This window comes from Castor canadensis, chromosome 9 (assembly GCF_047511655.1).
Source record: "Castor canadensis chromosome 9, mCasCan1.hap1v2, whole genome shotgun sequence".
Lineage (NCBI taxonomy): Eukaryota > Metazoa > Chordata > Mammalia > Rodentia > Castoridae > Castor > Castor canadensis.
Window position 1 is genome coordinate 94,555,148 of NC_133394.1, and position 19,742 is coordinate 94,574,889.

The following is a 19,742-nucleotide window of genomic DNA, read 5'->3' on the forward strand; positions in this document are numbered from 1 at the left end:
GATCTGAAAGAAAATATAGAATATCCCAGGATTGTGTAATGGGATAACAGATAAACTGGAGCACAGGTTGTCAGAGCTCAAGAAGATGGTCTAAGTTATTAGACATGAACACCTTTTAAAAATAAACCCACAATGCTACAATACTCCTTGCTTAAACACAGTAGAGCCATGGATGGCAGACTTAAGAAAAGCAAGTAAAATAGATACAAACAAAATTAAAATGACAACTATTGTATAAAACTCTTAAAATTTATTTACATTTTACACTAATGCTAAAAAGAGGGAAGACTGGTGTCTCATATAAACTTTCCACTGAGAATAAATATAAAACCTGGGGCAAAGCAAAACAAAACAAAGTATTTATCTGAAGGCAGTGAACAGCAGAAAGCAGCCAGGAACTGAGGGTCCACACCTAGGAGGGCAGTTGGTGAGCCTCATCTTGTGCTTCCCTTGTTTTCTAGGTGATCCTAAACAGAGAAAGGGGTGGATGAGAGACTGTACTATTGAGCAGAGATACTGACAACCTTATAAGAATTAGGGACAAAAATTAGAGTTTAGGCCTACTGAAAAAAAGATCTCTGCTACCATATTCAAGCCTTTCATCTGGGACAAGTTACATCCCAGTAGACTAGGCCTCACATTTTACAGTATAGGAAACTGAGGCACAGAGAAGTTAGGTAGTCTTCCCAACATCATTCAGTTATTAGTAACAGAGCTGGGCTTTGATATTGGCCAAGCTGGCTCTAGTGTTCATACTTTTTATCACTTTACTACAGGATAAAAACCTGTAAATATTGACACCGCTAAGAAAGTCTTATATTCAGTCTTTTCCCTCTGAAGATTTGATAATTTTAGTCTATGAAATAAACCTGACTAGGTAACAGGAAAAGGAACATACAAATTTTATTACATGCTTAAGGGATGGGAGTATTAGACTCAAAGAGGGGTGAAATAATTGACCTTTATTTAGAGCTCAAAGGAATTGGGGTTTGGACTTCTGGGCTAAAAGAGAGATGGCACAGGTTATGGGAGGTTGAGGAGAATGTGGACAATGACCAAGGGTTATCTTGCTATGCAGTTGAAGTGTCCTGGGTAAAACAGCCACCTGTGATCATTGCTGTCTGGGCCAGGAGTTAGACCACCAATCTCTTCCTTGTGTGGAAAGAACCTCCCTATGCAGAAGGAGGGACATTGGAGCACATTGTATGCATTTACTTTTTATTTTATTAATGTAGCTAGATGTACATTTTGTTTTCACAGGAGCTCAGCTATTCAGAGCCATTCCCACATCTGAAGAGGCCTGCAGTTTCTATGAATATATAGAATACACACATATATATACATACCTTGTAAATGGAAAACACTAGATGTCATCACATTAAAGCTAATAATGACACAGACTATTCTTAACTAGTATAATTTTCCACATTATATAAAAGAAATGACACAAAAATATTAGAACAATAGGAGGAATGTGGTTAGTATTAATAGAACAAATGATTTTATCTCTATAAAACATGAAAATTATCTTAAATACTATTACAATTGAAGAGATATTTTACTAAGATGATGTAAAAAATAATGGCTTTCTATATAGAATCAACAGTTAAAACACAAAATGGAAAATATTTCAACTTACAGTAATAACAATGATTTTTAGCATCTTGAATAAATTTAATAAAAATGCTCGAGCTGTATGAACACAATATTAAAATGTTATAAAAGTAAAAAATACTTGAATCAATTAGAAAGTATACCTTACTCTTACACAGAAACATTCAACACCTTAATAATATAAATTCTCTTTAAAGTAAGGCTATAGGTTTAATGCAATAATAATAGATTAATATTTAAAATAGATTATCTGTATCAGTAAAGCAAAACAGAATCCAAAGACAGAAAGCAACGCAGGAATAGTATATAATACTAAAGTAACAATTTCAGATCAATGCATAAGAACATGGATTATTCAATAAATGATGGTGAGAAATTAGAGTAGGCATATAAAATGAACTACCTTATTTACTTACTTTTTGTTTTGAGGTTTTAGATGAATCAAGTATTTAAACATAAACATAAAACATAAAAATAGAATATGTTTTATTTTTATGTTTATGTTATATAAGAAAAAGCAAGGGAGGATTTTTTTATATTCTCAAAGAGAAAGGCTTATGAAGTGTGAAAAAGGAAACAGAAACTTGTGCCCCAAAAAACTGTTCCCATAAAATAAAAGATGCATAAATTCAACCACACAAAATGCATCAAGAAAGCACCATCAATAATTGAAAAGACAAGGGAAATATTTGCAAGTCATAGCCAAAGCAAAGAGCTAATTTCGTTTAGATAAGTGGTGTCTTATTTCTTTCTAATTGTGTGGGCCTTAAGTTGATAAAGAAATGTAAGCATAAAATTTTAACATAGGAAGAGACATATTTTGAAACCAGCACCTCACTAGTAGGTCCTTATTCTTACAGATATGCTTCCATATCTATGACAGATAGTACGTGTGACAATATTCCCTGAAGCCTTACTTGTCCTAAAACACTGGAATCATGTAAATATACATTATATCATTAAAGACAGAGTCAATAAATACAAGACATTGAGCAAGGCAATACTCCACAATCTTGGATGCATTTTCATGAAAAACTAAACATATAGCATGAAATAAAAAGCAAGCAAAAACTAGTGATATATAGCATGGTGATATTTGGGGAAGACAAGTTTACAAATGATTATACTGGTTTATGTAAAGAATATCTTTGAAGTTACACAAGATAATTGTTATCTCGAAAAGCAAAGTGGTAGTTAGGGATAAAAAATGGGAGAAGGTATTAATGTTCTCTGAATAGTCTTCTTTTTATTTTTATGTTATGCTCCTGTACAACTCATTAGATGTCCATTGTTTTTGCAAAAGATTAATCTGGAGTAATGAGAAAGAATAATATGATTTTGAAAACTAACCTTAAAAGTGATGTTCTACCTTCACCAGAACTTCAAGCATGTTGCATAGCTGCAAATATATACATATATATGTTATAGTGGGGCAAGAAGACAAAGAGAAAGAAACAAAACAGAAATGAAGCTTGTAAAAATGAATATAAAATATATAACATATAAATAACTTTTGCCATTGTATATAATAAATTGATAATGATAAATGTGTCATGATAAATTTAAAAAGAACAACTAAGATTTTCAGTGTGCTGTATACAGAAAAAAACTTGAAATGATAGATAAGAAACCTAAAGAAAAAAACTATTTTAGCTTAGTAATGATCTTTAGAAACGAAAATATCATTTTAAGTTCTACATTTCAAAGAGAAATATAGACAAAATGGAAAATCATTTCTAATAAACATTTATAATGCAAATGATAAATGGTTAATATTTGAAGCATTTTAAATTTCCTGTATGTAAAGCAGAAATTTGAATTGGTCACCAAACAGAAAAACAGGCAATGAAGATGAATAGGAATTTCATAAAAGTAAAATTACAAGTGGTCAATAAACATCTAAAATTATTTCATTTCTCCCCCCTCTCCCTTTTTTTCTGATAAGACTGGGGTTTGAACTCAGGACTTTAGACTTGCAAAGCAGGTGCTCTACCTCTTGAGCCATGCCTCAAGTCCATTTACTGTGGTTATTTTAGAGATGGGGATCTTGCAAACTCTTTGCCGGGGCTGGCCTTGAGCCTTGATGCTCCTGAGCTCAGCCTCCCAAGTAGCTAGGATTATGGGTGTGAGCCACCAGTATCTGGCTTTAATCTTTTCTTTTTTTTTTTTATTATTCATATGTGCATACAAGGCTGGGTCATTTCTCCCCCCTGCCCCCACCCCCTCCCTTACCACCCACTCCACCCCCTCCCTCTCCCCTCCACCCCCTCAATACCCAGCAGAAACTATTTTGCCCTTATCTCTAATTTTGTTGAAGAGAGAGTATAAGCAATAATAGGAAGGAACAAGGGTTTTTGCTGCTTGAGATAAGGATAGCTATACAGGGCATTGACTCACATTAATTTCCTGTGCGTGGGTGTTACCTTCTAGGTTAATTCTTTTTGATCTCACCTTTTCTCTAGTTCCTGGTCCCCTTTTCCTATTGGCCTCAGTTGCTTTTAAGGTATCTGCTTTAGTTTCTCTGCATTAAGGGCAACAAATGCTAGCTAGTTTTTTAGGTGTCTTACCTATCCTCACCCCTCCCTTGTGTCCTCTCGCTTTTATCATGTGCTCAAAGTCCAATCCCCTTGTTGTGTTTGCCCTTGATCTAATGTCCACATATGAGGGAGAACATACAATTTTTGGTCTTTTGGGCCAGGCTAACCTCACTCAGAATGATGTTCTCCAATTCCATCCATTTACCAGTGAATGATAACATTTCGTTCTTCTTCATGGCTGCATAAAATTCCATTGTGTATAGATACCACATTTTCTTGATCCATTCGTCAGTGGTGGGGCATCTTGGCTGTTTCCATAACTTGGCTATTGTGAAAAGTGCCGCAATAAACACGGGTGTGCAGGTGCACCTGGAGTAACCTGTGTCACAGTCTTTTGGGTATATCCCCAAGAGTGGTATTGCTGGATCAAATGGTAGATCAATGTTTAGCATTTTAAGTAGCCTCCAAATTTTTTTCCAGAGTGGTTGTACTAGTTTACATTCCCACCAACAGTGTAAGAGGGTTCCTTTTTCCCTGTGTCCTCGCCAACACCTGTTGTTGGTGGTGTTGCTGATGATGGCTATTCTAACAGGGGTAATCTTCTTTTCAATGAAAGAAGTTTATTTTGCTCCAAACCTACGATGGTCATTTGACTTTTCTTTTTTCAGTCTGTAACCTTGCAATAGAAACATGAAGAAATAACTCTCATAAATGCTTCAATTTCATTGTAAGTATTCTCATGATAAAATAGGATCAAGAGACAAGCAGCTATCATTAGATTTGCCTAGATGGATGTTCTGCATTTTGCAGTATTTACTTTATAATTATTATTTGGTTATGCCAACATGTTTCTATTTAATCTAAGTGTCACCTCTGTTTTACTGGGTCTCAACAACTTTTGGGTCATAATAACAGGACTATCTCCTATCTTTTGTTTTCTTCTGCCTAGCAACTCAAGTTTTCCTTCCACTTTACTCCCTTTTTCTTTTTCCTTCTTTTCTTTCCTCCGATCATTTTTTGATAAATTTTTAAAACTTAGAAAATTTCAAAGATTTAATACATAAATATATATATATATATACTGGAACCGGAGATTTTTATTTGCCTCTATTTTGGCAGTACTGAGGCTTGAACTCAGGGCCTCACACTTGCTAGGCTTGCTAGGCTTGCTAAGGCAGGTGCTCTACCACCTGAGCCACTCCACCAGACCTGTTTTATATTAGGTTTTTCAAGATAGGGTCTCTCAAACTATTTGCCTGGGGCTGGCTTCGAACCAAGATCCTCCTGATCTCTGTCTCATGAGTAGCTAGGATTATAGGCGTGAGCCACCAGCATCCAGCTGCTTCTACTTTTTTAATAAAATAAATTTTACAAATAAACACCTAAACTTGTACAGTATTTTTTGTGTTCTAGGCTCTGTTCTGTGTGTTTTCCATAATCCATATGTTCACAGTTCCTTCTGTTAACTAATATACTAACTCATCTATTAAGCAATCCTCATGACAATTCTATGAGTTTGCTTTTATTAGTATCTCCATTCGCAGATGAAGAAACTGATGTGTAGAGAGATGAGCAGCTTGCCCAATGCTACGCATATTTTGAGCAGTGGAGCTAAAATACCAGGCTCTCTGGCACTGGAGTCCATGCTCTTATCCATAAGCCCATATGCCTGTTCCATCCTCACTCTCATCCTCTCCTCCAATGCAGAAGCAACCTTCTGTTACAGCCTTTGTGTGAAACCACAAACAATGCATAATTCTGTGTGTTTGTTTATGTCTGTGTGTGTTTAAACCATTTCAAATTTTCTATCTTTTATTCTCCTTTTAAAAAATGTTTATTCATAACCCAAATTCTCATGAGTAATTGATCTTCTTGAAATCCTTATTATTTTAACTGTGTTTGATAGCTCCAGCATCTGAAGCGTGGGTTGATCTGTTTCTACTGTGTGTTTTTGTAAATTCTATTTGTATAATCTCCTTCCCTTTTGTCCTGCTTTTTGTTTAATTGTATTCCAGGCCCTGCTTTTGGAAAGATGTTTCAATATATTTGTAAAATATTTGCAAATAATTTTCAAAATAATTTGAGGCCTTGGATAATTTTATTTTTTATTTTTTGGATTCGATTTACATTTATCTCTAGTCATTGCCTGGTGAGCAGAATTAGAAGGTTAGAATTTTATTAATCTAATTTTAAGGACTATAGTCAGAAGGGCTGACCCTTCTGATTTGCCCTAGTCTTGCCTAATATATTCTCTACAGTCCTCTGTGTTCCAACTTGGAACAGAAGATCATCCATCTCCTCTCATACAACCCACCATCTAGAACTTAACTCTAGTTTGTGTCTCCAAAGTCCCTTGAAGTAGTCAAAGGCTCTGCTTGGCCTTTCCATTTTCCCCTGTAGCACTGGAGAATAGCCCCTCCTCCAAAATCTACAAAAACAGAAGAGGAAACACCCATTACAGGGCTCACTATTTTGGTATTGGTTCTGTAACAGGGAGGAGGATAAGAAGAAAACAGTCTAGGCCTGAGTCTTGAGAAAGTAGCAGGGAGGTAGGGATGGCATAGCAGAAAAATAAAACCCGAGAAATCTGAACATGAGGAAGGTCACGTAGCACCAGGGAAGGGAAAGTCATGTAGCACTAAGATAAAAGTAGCCAATAAAATTAAATACAACCATATATGGATTAGACCTTGCTTTTTGCTTCTGTAATCTGCTTGCAAGGGTATATATAAGGTGAGACCCCTTTGTTCTTGGGGTTCAGCCTTTGGACAGGAGTCTCTGGGTCTGTGCTGGCACAATAAAATGTTGCTTCCTGCTAATTGCCTCAAGACTCCCCTATCTCAGCTAGCAAACTCCTGCAACATTTTTTGGGGTCTTGTCTGGGATTACGGAGATGGTGAGTTATCACTAACCTTGTTACCAAGGTGCATCCCCCTGGACATCCAGGAGGAGATCACACCAGGCTCCAATGGTCAGCTTGATCTGGAGAGTGACTCATCCTCCCAGCCACTCAGGGTGAGGGCCTCGGATGCACAATGGAACCCAGTGAGGCACAGGAACCAGCAAGGGTAGGGGAGCACCGCTCATCAGACTGATAAGAACCTGGGTTCAAATTCAGGCTGCCCCAGGAGGTAGAAGGGGAGCTTGATCACCTCCAAATGGGACATCCTAGTAGCCATTATTTTGGGGATGAAACCATGTCTCTCAGGTTCAGGGAGCAGTATGGAAGTATGGTGCAATATGAGAGTATATGAAAATGTAAGCTGAGATGCAGCCTAGCTGTGAAGTGACTAAGGAGTTCCCTCCTGTGCTTATGTCTGTCTGGCAGTCTGGTAACGAGAGGAGATGGGTGGAAATCAGAGTAAAAACACTCCCTTGGAGTGTATGATTAATAACTTTAAAAAGGGATTTAATGGTGACTATGGAGTAAACTCCCAACAAGATAAAGGTCTTTGTGAAGTAGATTGGCTTGCTTTTGGTGTAGGTTGGCCCCCAGAAGGATCACTAGATAAAACTGTGGTTAATGAAGTTTACAGAGTAATTGTAAAAAAAACCTGAACACCCAGGAGAATGGGAAAAGCCAAGAGGCTAAAATTGGTCTTGTTTATTTAAACTTTTTTTTTCATTTTTCTTTTATTATTCATATGTGCATACAAGGCTTGGTTCATTTCTCCCCCCTGCCCCCACCCCCTCCCTTACCACCTGCTCCGCCCCCTCCCACTCCCCCCCCTCAATACCCAGCAGAAACTATTTTGCCCTTATCTCTAATTTTGTTGTAGAGAGAGTATAAGCAATAATAGGAAGGAACAAGGGGTTTTGCTGGTTGAGATAAGGATAGCTATACAGGGCATTGACTCACATTGATTTCCTGTGCGTGGGTGTTACCTTCTAGGTTAATTCTTTTTGATCTAACCTTTTCTCTAGTACCTGTTCCCCTTTTCCTATTGGCCTCAGTTGCTTTAAGGTATCTGCTTTAGTTTCTCTGCGTTAAGGGCAACAAATGCTAGCTAGTTTTTTAGGTGTCTTACCTATCCTCATCCCTCCCTTGTGTGCTCTCGCTTTTATCATTGTTTATTTAAATTCAAGCAGTAATTTATTGGGCAGACTGAGGAGAAATCAGAGTCTTTCAGTCTTGATGGGTAGCTTTGGTGCCCCAGTTTGCACATCTTCACCCAAAATGGGCATCTTGAAGAAGAACCGAGGCTCAGCACTAACTGAACTCTTACAAAAATTAACACATGAAGGATGGACTTGCACTGATACATAAGATCTGGTCTGACCTAAAGAAAAGGAATATTGAAGAAGGGTTGAGAATGTAAAGAGGGGGAAATGGAGGAATGGAAACAAAATTGGGATGAGGTCTTCATGGATGAATTGAAGAGAGAGAGAGAGGAGAGAAAGAGAAAGAAAGGAGAGAAAAAGAGGGGAGAGAGAAAAAAATGTCATAAAATGTTTAGAGACAGAAAAGGATGAAAGGTTTAATACATTCCTTCAGTTCAGTTTTTATGTCTTAAAAAATAAAAAGTAAATAGAAGACAAATTAGGATTATTAAAATATGGCAGAGATACTAAACTTGCTGGCACCTTTACTTTTAGGGAGCATAAACAGGGAGAACCTACCTAAAAGTGTAAAAAGAAAAGGAGCAACTTTGACTGTTGCTGGTAAAAAAAATACTGTTCCAAAAGATTGGTCCAGTAAGCTTGGTCTGTTAATGAGACAGTCATGAGATGCTTATGTTTCCCTTGCTAATGGCTGGTCAGATTATGCATCCATCTGATGGTGTACTCACAGTGTGTGTGTATGTGTAAGCATGTTCAAGATGGTTCTTAAACTACTGCTAAAAGGTTAATATGATACTCAAGGTAACAAAAAAATAAAAAATCAGGGTATTTGTTTTAAAGATCTCCACTAAAAACTGCTTAGGTTTTGTACACATAAATATGTAAACATCTTGAGAATGGTTCTTATTATAGAGTCAATGTAAAAATTATTACTCGGTTCTATTGCTACTTTTAAGAGAACAGGTTATCAAACTTATTTCAATCAGGTCTCACTAAGATACAGGCATTCAGGGTTTAACACTCTAGCTTAGACCAGAGGGGGGAAAAAAAGAAAGAAGAACAAAAGGGGGGCCACAGCCAGCAGCAAAAATCTTGGAATTTGGGTAGTTAAAGAAATGACCTTCACATGTTTCATTCTGCCATAATTACAGTTTGGAATTTAATTCTCTCATAATACATGGGTCTATTAAAAAATGGGCTTTCTATAAATTGTTTTTATATGAAAAATAATTTTAAGTTTGCTTTCTTTCTGTTTTTTTCCCATACAAATATAAGGTTCTAAGTTAAAAGGTTTTATAAATTAATTTCAACAAGTAACATGATATTAAAAATGTGATTTTTTAAAAAATAAAAGAATAAAAGAAAACTTAAAAAAAGGATAAAGGTAGGTTCCCCCAGAGGATACAAAGTAAGTTGTCATAAAGATACAGAGTAAGTTGTCATAAAAGATGGAGCTTGTAGATGCTTATGTAAGTGATTAAGTTAACTAAAATCTAAGAGTTACATTAAAGGTTTTATAAGGTCAAAATTTAATGTACTGATGTTAAACTAAAAACTTAATTCTCTAAGCTCTTAACAACAAGACTATCTTTAAAATATTATATTGTTCTTTTTAACATTTACAAAAAAATTTTCTTAAAATGGTTTTAGTTTTGTCAAGATAACTGTCAGGGAATTTTTGATGCAACAGGTTATTCCACAAATTTGGCAATACAAAAAAACAAGAGGCAGCTGAGCACAGGGAATACTGTTGCCCTGATGTGAGAGTTAAAACAAATTTACTTATGTAAAGCCAAAGTGCACCCTCCAGATAGGATTAAAAAAAAAAAACAAACCTCAAAAAGAAACACTACACTGGAAGTCAAGTCCTCCAGTTTTTATTGGACTCAACAGAGTGGAGGTGTTAGTCCTACTCCTTTCACATGTTGGATGGAGGGAATTTTTGGCCTGGGATGTCCAGATTGGACCTGTTATTTTAGGGGGCCTCCATTGTTTACAGGTTGGTGGGATCCTGCTGTATGTCATGAGCCATATGTTAATGTCAACAATCTGGGATGTGATCCCTTATCAACATCTGAGCCATGATTGTTGGCCACTTTGTTTCCTAACTCCACACTTAGTCCCCATAAATATTTACCTGTGTTCTCAGGGTTTTAACTACTAAGGTAACTGAGTCATGTTCATTTAAGAGTTGGTTTATGTTGGGGTTAATAATAAAGACAGCCATTTTAGGACTAGACCCCCTTCCCCTTGCAGATGGCTTACCTTTATCTCCCTGGATAGATGCCAAGGACAGTTGGGCAGACAGTGACTGAACTACACCTTATCTTTCTTGGTTGCCCAGCAACAATATCCCTTAGTGACCTTCCTGGTACTTTTCCACTAGCCCCCTATATCTAGCCCAAGCCAGTATATGGCAATGGGCTCTAGCTCTCTTGCTGAGGTCCCCCTCCACAGGGCTCCTATCTAAACAATAAACCCTGTACTGGTGTTTGAACCATCTCTCTGCCTCTTCCATACCTCTTATTTTCTAACAGTTTATATAAAACTTTCTAGATGATCTCATGGTTAAACAACTGTTGTCTTGGTGATTCTAATACAGTTGGTACCCTATATGTATCTGTGACTGTGCTATTTGGGTTTACTAAAACTGTTCTTTCCCCCAACTGATGAAAAAAATCTAAGGTTTTACTTCAAGAGCAACAACTAAACTAATATGTATATGTAACCTCTATAGAGCTGTGATACTGTTGCTGGTTCCTATATATTAAATATATTTATGCTTTTCAAGTATATCAAGCCTTCTAAAATACAAAATTTAGTTAAACAGGGTAACAAAAAGTTAGTGGTACTGATATACTGTTCTGTTAGTTGCTAAATTGTCCATCAGAATTTTAACTGTGACTCTTAAGTTTTTGTAATTACAGTCTGATCCTTCTGGGACATTTACAATCAAGTCTATAAAAAAATGACTCTAATAACTAATGTGTCAACCAGGTTAGCTTTTTAGACATCTGCTTTTGTTACACTTTGCTTTGTATTGTCTTGTCTAGAAGCCCACTGCCTAAGAATCACTCCTTCTAAACCTCTTTGTTGCTTAAATTTGGCCAAAAGGGTCTAGTTGCACTGACTCCCACCTTGGTCCCAATGTGGGACCAAGACCAACCAACCAAACAAAATCCAGGAAAAAGCAAATCCTGACAATGACCAGTCAAGAAAGATCTTCAGTCTAAGGTCATGTCACCCTGAAAGCACCCAATCTCGTCTGGTCTTGAAAGCTAAGCAAGGTCAGGTCTGGTTAGTACTTGGATGGAAGACAGATCTTCAGAGAAGACTGCTCAGAGACAAGCAGTTTGGAGACAAAGGGGGGAATGCCATCAAAGTTCCAATGGAGTCACTGGTGCCAGACCTCTCAAAAATAACCAAGGCTGAGAGGATTAAAGAAATGGTTCTTATGCATGTATGGCTATCTGTCATTAAAGCCCTTCTAGACACAAACTCATATTTTTAGACGGGGTGTTCTACTTAAATAGAGACAAAATAACTAATTTTATTGGCTCTAAACATGTCCTTTAATACTTGAAGATGATGGTTTTAAGTTTTTTTTAAACAACTATTTTCTTGGACATATATACTAACAGTATATTGTTGCCAAGGTAATTCTACTCAGTTAAAAAAAAATACTGTCTGGATTAAAAAAAAAACAAACCTAAAATGTCTAACCATTAAAACCCCATTGGAGGGGCCCTTTTATTGTTATCTTGTCTATTCCCACCATAGTTAAAGTAGCAGAGATTTCTCCTTGGATCCACCACAATCAAGTCAAGCTAGCTTCTCTTGAGTGGGATTACATCCCTGATCCAGCTTCACCCTGTAGGATCACCCTCTGGAACCTGAGCACCCTCCCTCAGCAGGACTCCACTTCCCAGGAAACAACAGGGGACCAAGAACAACGGAACGACAGCCTGGAAGCTGACTAGTCTATGCACGGCAGAAGCTTGAAGACTCAACTCTCCAACAGGACAAATGGGTGTTTTTCACCCCAGTTATCTCACTATAATGCACTGTCACCCCTTGTCTGTATCTGCTGCTGAAGTTCTCACCCTAATCTTCGCCATAGGCTTGGCAAAAACCTATGGCTGATTGGTCTCATGGAAAAAGGTTTTTATTAGCTCTTTTCTATCTCTTTTGGGCAGGCTGCATAATTACTGTTTATTGTTGCTGCTCTGGTTTAACAGAGGGCTAAATAGGCAGTCCTCCTTCACAAGGGGACAGCTGCCCCTAACACTCCCGTGGCACCTGTAACCCTGTAAATTTCACTGCGCTTAAGCCATCTGATTAAATACAGGAAAAGTAATTAGTATAAAAATAGATAAAAAGGGTCTTGACCTGAGAGTCAGATGCACCTCAAATTAGTAACCGTTACCCATGAGAGTTTCTCATACCAAGTTTTTCATTCCTTTAATAAGGAAATGAAAATGAATTTTCCATCTCTGCCAAAGCTAAAAACTTGTTCCTCTCACTGGCTGAGTCTACAGCCCAGACACTAAATGTCACTTCATGCTATGTTTGTGGGGGGGGACCAACATGGGAGACCACTAGGCTTGGGAAAAAGATGACAAATTGCCTTACATGTAATGATGCTATGAAAATACAAACCCATAAATTAAGATGATGCTCTTTGACTCTAAGTGGGTCTGAGCATCAAAGAGGGGAATAACGTACCAGAGAGGAGGATCTCAAGAAAACAGTCTAGGCCTGAGTCCTGATAAAGTAGCAGGGAGGTAGGGGTGGCATAGCAGAGAGATAAAACCTGAGAAATCTGAACATGAGGAAGGCCACATAGAACCAGGGAGGGGAAAGTCACTTAGCCCTAGGATAAAGTGGCCAATAAAATTAAATATAACCATATATGGATTAGACCTTGCGTTTTGCTTCTGTAATCTGCTTGCAAGGATATATAAAGTGAGACCCCTTTGTTCTTGGGGCTCAGCCTTTGGACAAGAGTCAGCTGAGTCTGTGCTGGCACAATAAAAGATTGCTTCCTGCTAATTGCCTCAAGAGTCACATATCTCAGCTAGCAAACTCCCGCAACAGTTCCCCTGAAATTCTTCACCCTTCGGTCAGCTTTTCCTCACCTTTTAGCAGATAGTTCACTATTTTCCTCTTCTTTTTGAGGTGGCATCAAGAAGCAGAAATTCTTTCGGTTTCAAATATTTTAAATTTTGATTCTTAGTTTCTATTTAATCTATAATATTTAAAAAAATTTTTTAATTTATTTACTCACCCATTCATTTATTTTTCAGTACAGGGTTTGAACTCAGCACTGTATCACCTTAGTCATGCCCTTAGTCCAATTCGTTTTAGTTATTTTTCACATAGGATCTCAAGCTTATGCACAGACTAGCCCTAAGCCATGACCCTCCTATTTGCCTTCCTGCAAAGCTGGGATGAAAAGCATGTACCATCAAGTTCTGCATACTTCTTTTGTTTGTTGTTGAAATGAGTTTCTTTTTTTCCCTAGGCTTGCCTTGAACCCCCATCCTCACAATTTCCACCCCTTGAGTAGCTGATATTATAGGCCTGAGCCACTTTGCATAAACCGTCATTCTTCAAAACTAATTCATTGTCAGTTTTTACACATTTGTTTTCATGTTTGTATCTATTTGTTGTTAGTTTCTCATTTGTTGATTTTGAGTCAGAGAACATTGGTATAGTTTCCATTTTTAACATTCTCATTAAAGGTGCCTTTGTGTCTGACTGTGTAAAAGCCCCACATTCTTGGAAAGAATTATACTCTTATCTTTTATACACATTTTTGAGAAGAATATGTACACCTCTGTAAAGATGTAATAATAGGTACATCTTTTAGATTAAATTTATTACTTGTGTTATTCAAATCTTATTTACATTAAGCTTCGTTTGTACAGTTTTTGAGAGATTTTTTATATTTGCCAATTGTTTGTGGTAGTTGTGTCAACTTTTCTAGATGTTGGATTATTGATTATGTAGAAGTTCAAGATGATCTTAGCTTTTGATGTATTATCAATTATATTTTCATGTAAGGTTTAGCTTAATCCCAATTAAATCTTTCTAACTTAAAGTCTGTTATGATTAATGTTTCAAAGCTTCTCTCTTTTAGGGATTATTTAATATATAGAGAGATAGGCCACTTAGTAATTATGTATATCTTTCATGAACAAAATTGAATGCCTGAATTTTATATTTAATTCTCATCTGAATATAAACAATTTTCAGTTGTTTGCAATTCTTATAATTCATAATATAGTTCAGTTTATCTCTACTATCTCATTTTTATTTTCTAGTTAATGTGATTATTTCTTTTCACCTTTTATTCTTCCTTTTCAGCTTTTATTGGTTGAAAGTATTTTTGTTACTCTCTATTTTAGGCCTGAGAAATAGTATTTCTCCTTAAAGCATAAACATTCAGTGATATTATTATGGGTTTTCTATATCTTTTATACTCTTGCTTTTTTTTTTTTTTGAGAACTGGGGTTTTCACTCAGAGCTTCAATCTTGTGAGGCAGATGCTGTACAGCTTGAGCCATGCCCTCAGCCCTATGCTCAGTCTTAATTTTTATAATTTTGTAATATGGACTCTTATTAGAAGATATCTCTATTCTTTATTTGAACAAGACAAGAACTTAGCATAACTGGACTGTTTTCTTAATTTTCACTCTAGTCTGCCTTATTATTCTCTAGTTTTTAAGTTCTATATTGTTCACTTCTAAATGTTACTCTGAATTAATTTTAGTTTGTACTCTATATTCACTTTTATTTATCAATATGTATGTCTAGTTTCTTTGCTTTTTTTTTCTACTTGTTTGGTCTTTTTCCTCCTGGGTTTTTTTTTCAATTGTTGAAATATATTAATTGGCAGTTCTTTCAATGATGGTTGTAAACTCTTAGTCTTTTGTAGAAATGTAAAATTATAAGCCCTATATTCTTTAATTTAGACTTCTCTGAAAAGGACACCATAGGGTTTAGGTTCTAATTGTGAGCATAATAGAAAGTACTGAAAAGAATTAGAACACAATTCCCATCAGTCTCTGGAAAGGTAGAGCACTGATTAAATAAGTTTATATAGATAAGAGAAAGTTGGCAAATGTTAACTAGTGAGCTACTACAAAATCAAGCTCAGTATTCATTTTTATTGTGTCATCCTAAAGTTATATTTCTCTTTAAGTGTGTTTACTACAAAGAAGAAAGAATTCACAAGTTTGGTTGACTTGCAAACATGAGACTCAAAATGTCATTTTTCGTTGTTTTGTTTCTTGGTACTGGGGTTTGAACTCAGGGACTTGCACTTGCTAGGCAGGCTCTCTACCACTTGAGCCATGTCTCCACCCATTTTTTTTTTTTAAACTACATTTAGCCAAGTGCAGTGGCTCAAGCTGTAATCTTAGCTGGAGGCAGAGGAGAATCAGAGTTTAAAGCCAGACAGGGCGAAAAAGTTCGTAAGACCCCAAGTCAACAACAACAACAACAACAAAAGCTGAGTGTGGTGATGCTTGCCTGTCATCCTGACTATGTACACAAATAGGAGGACTTGCAGTCTAGACTGGCCTAGGCATAAAAGAAGACCCTATCTGAAAATATAACCAATGCAAAAAGGGCCAGTGAAGAGGCTCAAGTCATAAAGCACCTGCCTAGCAAATGGGAAGCTCAATCCCTGGTACTTACCTCCCTCCAAAAAAAAAAAAACCCAAACATATTTACTCCAGGAAATGGTTCACTTATGGTTGTACACTCTGTTTATCAGAAAGTGTGAAATTAATTCAATATGTAAATTTTCACTTCGTTTTTGTAACTTCAGTTATATATAAATGGTCTGACACTTGTTAGAAAATGTCAAGATCATTTGTAGCTGAATGTCTTTATTTTGTTTTTTCTTATTAAAAGTGATAGTATTTCCTGTGAACAGTGATTTTCCATAAGTATTTTGAATATTGTCTTCCCTTCCATTGTATTATGGCATCTATTTTTGCCAGTGGAATGTTTGCTGCCATTCTAATTGACCTTTTCTTGTAGGCAATAAGTCTTTTTTTCTTCTTGTATTTGAAGATATTTTTAATTCTTGATGTTCTGTAGTTTCATTATGATTTATTTAGGTGTAGATTTATTTTTACTCATCTTTCCTACTACTAGGTATACAGCCTCAATTTAAAGATTCATGTCCTGTTTCCATTCTCAAAGTTCTGAGCTGCTGTCTCTTGAATAATTTCTTTAATTGATTTTATACTTTTGGAATTAAAATTAGAGCTCTCCTGTAAATTATATGCTTTACATCTTTACTTCTCATGCTTCATTCTAGATGGTTTGTTCAGATCCTTCTTCACATCTCTAACTCTTCAGCTGTGCAGAACCTAATAGCTAACCTGCCTATGAGAGTTTTTTAACCCTAAAGATCTCATTTTTCAACTTATCTATTTTTCAATTTCCTACCACTTACAAAGCTACACTACTAACCCTAAATTACATTTGTAAAAAGGCTTTTTAGTCTTTTTACAATCACTTAAGTGTGAATGCCACATTTCTTGGGTTTATGGACTCTCTCCACTCTAAAATTCTTTGTGTGTCTTATAATTTTTTTATTTTATCATTTTTACATTTACTCACATGTGTATACATTGTTTGGGCCACCTACCTGCATACCCCTCTGCATCCCTGCTGCCTTTCACCCTCTTGTATCCAATTTTGTTGAAGAGAAAACATAAGCGATAATAGGAAAGACATACCATTTTTGCTAGTTTGAGATAAAGATAGCTATACAGAGAGATTCCTAGCATTGCTTTCATGCACTTGTGTGTTGGAAGCCACATTGGTTGATCCCTACCAGACCTCTTCAGTACTTCCTAATCCCCTTCCCATAGTGGCCTCTGTCAGTTTAATATTACTATATTTGCTCCTCTACAGTAAGCACATCAACCACATTTAAGTTTTAGCTTCCCTTCCCTTTCCCTATTCCTCCTATGCACGGTCTCCCCTTAGTGTGTGACCCATGTCCAATAATATTACTGCATTTGTTTTAGGTCTATAATCTGCATAGAAGAGAGAACATACAATTTTTGGCCTTCTGAGCCTGTCTAACTTTACTTAAGTTGATGTTCTCCAGTTCCATCCATTTACTTGTGAATGACAAAATTTCATTCTTCTTTGTGGCTGAATAAAATTCCATTGTGTGTAAATATCACATTTTCTTAATGCATTCGTTGGTAGTGGGGCATCTTGCTTGTTTTCATATTGTGGCTATTGTGAATAGTGCTGCAATAAACATGACTGTGCAGGTGCCTTTGTAATAACCTGAGTCACATTCCTTCAGGTATATCCCTAGGAGTTGTATTGCTGGATCATATGGCAGATCTATGTTTAGTTTTTTAAGAAGCCTCCATGTTGTTTTCCAAAGTGGTTGTACTAGCTTACATTCCCACCAGCAGTGTATGAGGGTTCCTTTTCCTGCATAATCATCAACATTTGTTGGTGGTGGTGTTGTTGATGATAGCTGTTCTAAAGGGAGTGAGGTGGAATTTTAGTGTGGTTTTGATTTGCATTTCCTTTATGGCTAGGGATGGTGAAGCCTTTTTTCATGTGCTTTTTGGCCATTTGGACTTCTTCGTTTGAAAAAGTTCTATTTAGTTCAGTTGCCCATTTCTTTATTGGTTCATTGATTTTTGGGGAATTTAGTTTTTTGAGCTCCATGTATATTCTGCTTATCAGCCCTTTGTCTGATGTATAGCTAGCAAGTATTTTCTCTCAGTCTTTGGTAGTCTCTTCAATTTAGAGACCATTTCTTTTTTTGTGCAGAAGCTTTTTAATTTCATGTAGTCCCATTTGTCCATCCTTTCTCTTAGTTTCTGGGCTGCTGAAGTTCTGCTGAGGATGTCCTTGCCTATACCTATTTCTTCCAGAGTATTCCCTGCTCTTTCCTATAGTAACTGCAAGGTTGTGGGTCTGATATTAAGGTCCTTAATCCACTTTGAGTTGATACTAGCACAGGGTGATAGGCATTGATCTAGTGTCAGTTTTCTGCTGGCAGGTAACCACTTTTCCCAGCAACATTTGTTGAAGAGGCTACCCAATGTATGTTTTTAGTGACTTCGTCAAAATTAAAGTGTGCATAGCTGTGTGGATTCATATCATGGTCCTCTATTCTGCTCCACTGGTCTCCATATCTGTTTTTGTGCTGGTACCAATGCTGTTTTTATTGCTATGGCTTTGTAATATAGTTTGAAGTCAGGTATTGTGATACCTCCAGCATTGCTCTTTTTACTGAGTATTGCCTTGGCTATTCACGGTCTTTTGTGTTTCTAAATGAACTTTAGGGTAGATTTTTCAATCTCTGTGATGAATGTCATTGGGATTTTGATGGGAATTGTATTGAACATGTAGATTTCTTTTGGTAGTATAGCCATTTTTACTATGTTGATTCTACCAATCCATGAGCACAGGAGATCCTTACACCTTCTGCAGTCTTCTTTGATCTCTTTCTTCAGTGTTTTATAGTTCTCCTTGTAGAGGTCATTTACATCCTTTGTTACATTTATTCATAGGTATTTGATTTTTTTTTTGAGGCTACTGTAAATGGAATTGTTTTCCTATATTTTTTCTCAATTTGTTCATTGTTGATGTATAGAAAGGCTACTGATTTTTGTAAGTTGATTTTGTATCTTGTTACATTGCTGAGGCTGTTTATATTGTCTAGGAGTTTTTGCGTGGAGTTTTTTGGGTGTTTGAAGTATAGGATCATGTTGTCTGCAGATAGGGATATTTTGACTATTTCTTTACCTATTTGTATTCCTTTTATTTCTTCTTCTTGCCTTATTGCTCTAGCTAGGAATTCTAGGAGTGGGGAGAGTAGGCATCCTTGTCTCATTCCTGACTTTAGGGGAAATGGTTTTAGTTTTTCCCATTAAGTATGATGTTGGCTATATGTTTGTCATATATAGCCTTTATAATGTTGAGGTACATTCCTTCTATTCCTAGTTTTCTTAGAGCTTTTATAATGAAATGGTGTTGAATCTTATCAAAGGCTTTTTCTGCCTCTTTGGGCCTCTGCTGAATATTAGTGGCTCCTCTGGCCAGTTGGCTTGTCACCCCAACCCCACTCTCAGCCTTTTTTGCTTTATCTGCATTTATTCACTGAGAGTTTGGCAATGAGAGTTTGGCTCTTTGCCCCACCCCTGTTCTCTGGGGCAGGTTCAGCTTCCCACCCACACTCCTCTGTCAGTGTTAGATTACAGTTAGCTGGTTATGCTTTCCAGTTTTGTTGGGGGGGGTCAGTCTGCCCAGGAGCTGCGGTGGATTATGTTTCTGGGAGGTGGGTAGAAAAGTCGCGTGTGGTGAATGATGCTCTCCCATGCATTCTGCACATTTGCACAAGCAGCTTTGAGACCAGCTGGCCAGAGAAATGGCGCATCACATTGGGAGGTTTTCCATGGGTTAGGGGTCCAGGGTGTCACAGAGATCAATTCTGATTAATGCTCTGTCTTCTGCTTGTTGGCAGAAAAA